This window comes from Ovis aries, chromosome 12 (genome assembly GCF_016772045.2).
Source record: "Ovis aries strain OAR_USU_Benz2616 breed Rambouillet chromosome 12, ARS-UI_Ramb_v3.0, whole genome shotgun sequence".
Classification (NCBI taxonomy): Eukaryota; Metazoa; Chordata; class Mammalia; order Artiodactyla; family Bovidae; genus Ovis; species Ovis aries.
This window is the reverse complement of record NC_056065.1, coordinates 68,502,201-68,507,449: the sequence shown is the minus strand read 5'-3', so window position 1 is coordinate 68,507,449 and position 5,249 is coordinate 68,502,201. Positions and strand designations below refer to the sequence as shown.

Here is a 5,249-nt window from a genome sequence, read left to right as displayed (position 1 = left end):
CTTGAGATAAAGAAAGGTGTGTTTTTGTTTTTTTCTTTTTTTGGGGGGGGGGGACGGGGGCGGTTGGGGGAGGTTGAGGCAACTTCCTACCCAGCACTGTAGGAAGTCAGTGTGCTCTTTACACTGGCATGTACTGGTGTGAGGTCACTGAGAGCTGGACTTCCGCCACCTCGGCCAGGACGCAGCCACTATGCATAATACTACACCGCCACTTCAGCCCAGTGAAGAGGCACCCTTGAGCGGCAAACCACGCATAGGAGGCTCCTGCGCTATAAAAAGCTTTCTAGGCAGGATCTGCTGAATCCTGGACCAGGAGGCGACAACAATCTGCTAGAAGGCGTTCAGCTTTTCATAAAGTTTCAGAGGAAGGAAAAGCCATTCCTCCAACGGTGCTGATGCCGTGATGACGTGGGAAAGTGGAGAATACTACAACACAGTGAGACACAAACTCACTCTGCACAGCACAGACGCCCAGTCAGATTAGGCGAAAGGGCATCTGTGCTCTCCAGCTTCCACTCGTTAAGGCTATCATTCCCAAGGCACATGCTTTTAACGCCATCACCAAAAGATAAGGCGACTTCAATGCAAGGTTCTGTAAGCTGCGGTATTATCACCTATCGCTGTCAGGTGGCCCTTTGAAAGGGAATCAGTACCATTCTGCTGAAACCAGGCATGAGCATGAGCCAATTAGTGTCAATGAAAATACAGATGGTCCCCCAACCACTGCTTGTTGCAGATCCAGCATCAGGCATCTAAAGAGAGGGATGTGTGCGCCACTGGAAGCTACTTGGTTCCTAAGTGCTTCCAGTTTAATATCTGATATTTTAATAAATAAATAAATAATAAGCTGTCCTGGCTACACTGAACCAACCAAGCCATAAATCCCCCTTCAGTCCCCAGCTCTCTACTAGGTATGATCTCCTTGCACCCGTACTTTGGATGACTCTTACTTTGCACAAGTTCTTTCCTCCCCCCTAATCGGTCCTCTAGGTGAGCAGCACCTCAACTCTCCAGACTCAGCGCACACCTGGCCCCCTCTCCTCTGGACCGAGCCTTCCCAGGCCCTCCCAGTACACTCTACTTGCAGGTCAGCCAGTGGGTTTCCTAGACGGCTGCAGTTACATCCTGTGTTAGCATCTTTGTATCCCCAGTTCCTAGCCCAGGGGGAGAAACTGCCATACTAGGTTTGTTGAATGAATGGGCCAAGGAACTAACCCACTTGAAGAAATTCACACGTTGGTGGAAACCCTGTAACCCATCCACAGCCGGTCTGGAAATTCCTCACCTTCACAAAGACCCAGCAACAGCCAGCCCCTGGACGGACTGAAGGCCAAAGCCCACAATCGGCCTTAAGCTGTAGGGAGGGGTGGGGTAGGGGTGGACCTGGAGGAAGTGGGCAGGAAAGTGGGGGTCCGGGCAGCGCTCCCTCACTGCTCCTCAAAAAGGTGAAAAACCCCTTCAGAGCGTTAAAAGCCCAGAAGTAGGGGTCATGCCAGGAGAAAGGGGAGATGGTGTCTGAACACCACCCTTGGAACTTGTTAATACTCAGAACTTGGGGCGTTCGAGGTGGAGACCTGCTCTGAAATCAGGGGGCCAGAGGGTCTCCCTGTGAGTCGGCTGACCACCCAGGTAGGGGCCAAGAAGCCCAGGAGTTTGGTGGCAATGCTGTGGCCTAGTGGAAGGGCATGGAAATTTCTCCCTCTCAAGATCCTGTCTCCTAGGTAGTGGGGGGGACCGGGGGCGGGGGAGGGGTGTGGAACAGAGGAGGGTCGCGGCGGGGGACCCCCTCCAACTTGAGAGGCAGCGACGTCTTTGGCTTCCATCCTCCGGCCCCCGCCGTCTGCGTATCTCAGCTGCCCTCACTAGGCCCTCTGTGGTTTCCCAAAAGGAAACAGCAGTGGGGAGGAGGGGGCGAGAGTGTGAGTTTCACCGTCCACTCTGCAGACAGCGCACACCTTCCATCGTAACTCCAAGCCGTGCGCACTAGCGGGCGGCTCCCACCGCCACTTAACGAGTTCAGCTGCCCGGCCCCTCGCGCTGCGGCTGCCCTGCCCGGCGTCCCGGGCCGCCGATCCCAAGTCGGCGTGGCCAGCGTTTGCCCAAGTCATCGGCAAGGCGCCCGGAGCGCCCAGGGCGGCCCCCAACCTAGGGCCCGACTCCCCGCCCCAGACGCCGCTTACCTGCTTACATGGCCCCGTCGGAACCCCGGAGTCCCGCGCCGAAAGGCTGCCCTCCGCGGGCGGCGGAGCCCCAGGTCCCCCCAAGGAATTGATTCCAGTGGCTGGCGGAGGAGGGGCGGAGGGAAGGAGCCGGAGGAGGCGAAAGGGGAGGGAGGTTTCCGCTGCGATCCCGGCGCGAGAGTTGGTGCGGGGGCGCCCGGAGAAGGGGGGAAAGGAGAACCACCCCGGCGCGGGGCTGTCCCGCCAGAGAGGGAGCCGGGACGGGGAGGCTGGCCGAGGTGGTAGGGGACGCGCCGCCAGGGGCCACGGAGTGGCGGCTGCTCGCCGAGGACCGGCGCCCGGAGGGCAGGCGGCGGAGCGAGCGCGAGCGCAGCAACCTGCCCCCGGACTGCGCCCGTCGCGCCCTCCCCGGGGTGAGAAAAGTTGGGACGAACTTTCAGGGGCCGGGAGAGCCAGAGCGGCAGGAAATGCGAGCGGCCGCGAGAGGAGGGAGGAAGGGGCCTGGCGAGTGGGAGGGGACGGAGCAGGCGCCGGCGGCCGCGGCTCCCCCACCCCCGGGCCCGGCTCGGCGGCGCGGGGGGGGCCGCGGGGCGCGCGCCGGGGGCGGGGAGGAATGCGGCGGGGCGGGCGGGGGCGCAGGGGGGCGGCGCGGGAAGGGGAGCCCCGGCTCCCGAGCCCCGGGCGCGCGTCCTTGGGGACGTCACAGCGCTGGAATCCGAGGAATGCCGGGCTGCCGGAGCTCCATCTGCAGGCCCGGGAGAAGTGCACTTTTATAACTGTGGTGGCTTTGGGAGAAGGTTTTCAAAGGTGGAGGGCTGAGCAGGGAGGACGAGGTGAAACTTCCCTGGAGTAAGAGGCGAGGGGAGTGGGGAAAACGAAGGGACCACAGCAACCCCACCTAGCGCCTCTCCCGGGCGGGGCCCGAGGCGGGGGGCGGGAGTGGGGCAGGAAAAATCGCACCAAGAACTCCGCAACCTGCAGAGGCGGGGCCGCGGCGGGGCCTGGCCCACCCCGACCTACAGCGCCCCACCTTATTCGGGGGACCGCTCCAAGCAGGATGTCCCCACGCAGTCACTGCACAGGGAAAACAGACCCGGAGAAAGGAGGGGTGGCTTCCCAGAGTAGGCAATCCTTTAAGTTATCTGTCTAGGACTCCTGGAACCTCTGGGTACCAAACCTGGCGTCTAAACCACCCCTCACCCGCTCCTCCGGGAATCGCACAGTTAGTGTACCCAAGGAGTTAGTATACCCAAGGAATTAGTGTACCCAAGGAGTTAGTTTTCCCGGCTCTTTCCTTGCCACAGAATCGCCCCACCCAGCCGGCGTAGGCATTGGGAGGAAACTTCCTTAGCATTTTCGGAGGTGGAGTTAATGAGACGCAGCTGGTGAGACGAAACAGGCTCTCGGAGCCAGGCCCAGGAGCCCGGGTTTTCGGACCTGCCCTGCCGTCACCGGCCGAGGAGGGTCCCCGTTCCTGAAAGCGTTGGCCTTGCATTGCAAAAATGATGCCTTAGTCTGTGGTCTTACTCGAGCAACCTTTCCGAGGTTGAATAGGGTCCTCGGAGAATTGCCACTGAGGATGTCGTCCCAAATTCCTTCCATGTCCCACAACCCAGAGAAATTCCTGGGCTCTTGAGGAAGAGTCTCCTGTACCCATCAGGCACAAATCTGTGGTCATGTGACTTCTCTGAGCATTTGCCCGTATCCAAAACTACAAAGAAGCAGAGAAGACCCTAAGGGATGGAAGGAAAAAGGCTGAAGAGAGTTAAGATCAGTTTCTCCAGCTTCCAAGAAATAGCTGGATACCTTCAATATGGACTTGCTGGATTTCCAAAGAAAATTAGGGAGTGCCTTATTGTCCACCGAAAAGTGTGGAAAGCACTCCGTGGGTTCATGTACTATTATCCTCATTTGTAAGATGAGGAAAGTGAGGTGTGAAGACATTATCTGTCTCACCAAGGATCACACAGCAAGTATACTATGATAATGGACCCTGGTGTGTCTGGCCCCAAAATGCAAACTTATAAACTCTGTAAAATTTAACCAGGACAGGATTAAGATCAAAGATAAGGAAATGCCTACAGGCTCTCTTGGGGTTTCAAGGAAAAGAGGTGGCATTTGTGTATTTTTGCTCAAAAGTCACTTTGTTACCAAACCCTGGAGCACAACATGCTGAGACTGTTGTGTAGAAGAGAAAAGACTTGTATGTAGACAGCAGTTGCACCTGGGTGATCCTGAGCAAGCCACTTCACCTGTAGGCCTGAGTTTGATTGTGAAGTGTGACATGAACTTTGGACCTTGGTTGAAGGAGTTCATCTCTGAAGTCTTTCCCAGTCTGAAGTAGGATGAATATACACTCCTCTCGGCAGATGGCATGCCTATGGAGGAAGCTAAGTGATAAAGCCAGGACGTCTTGGGGAAAGGACTGTTTTCACACTGCCTTCAGAATCCAAATAAATGTTAAGAATGTTGCTGGGTGTTCAATGGCAAAACAGAAAACCACCAAATAAAATTTAGTACTACTCCTATGGACTCATTTTTATGTTAAATAATTTTGTTTCTAAAAAAAAAAAAGCCTTAGTAATTTAAAAGCCCACAAAGTGGTTTAAAACAACTTTCATTATCTAGATAAATATATAAAAGTAGTCACAAGTTTCTTTCCTAAGTAAAAAAAGCATCCCATTGCCTAAGTCTTCATTGTACTTGAGTCTCTTCAGTATGCATCAGAGTGACTAGGACCTTGGTTGATGGGATAAGCTCCAAACACATCACTACACATTTATTTCAAACTTTGTAATTTTAGGAACTTGTCAATATTACATATGCTCCCAAATCTTTCAATTGGTTCTAAACCCAATTTAAACTATAAATAAAGGCCAAATCTCATGGGCCACCGTGATTCCTCCCGCCTCCGAGGTGTTTCTCATTAATTTATTAATTTTGTACCTTTAAAACCATTGAAAAGCAAAACGAAATAAGTTCCCCAATCAAAGGAACCTGGAAAGTGAGCAGGCTCTTTTAGGAGAAGTCTGACAACCACTAGGGGCCTTCTACAAAATGTAAAGTCAT

The 5,249-nt window shown here is 54.8% G+C and overlaps 1 protein-coding gene across 4 annotated transcripts in view; it reads right to left on the bottom strand.

Moving 5' to 3' along the window:
- Positions 1-2,649, bottom strand: part of PTPN14 (protein tyrosine phosphatase non-receptor type 14) — a 193,289-nt gene extending 190,640 nt beyond the window's left edge. For all 4 annotated transcript variants that reach the window (XR_009595748.1, XM_060396203.1, XM_042229208.2 and 1 more), the window contains exon 1: positions 2,181-2,649. The gene's annotated coding sequence lies outside the window, so the exon portion shown is untranslated. The remainder of the gene's footprint in view (positions 1-2,180) is intronic.
- Positions 2,650-5,249: the final 2,600 nt, after the last annotated feature.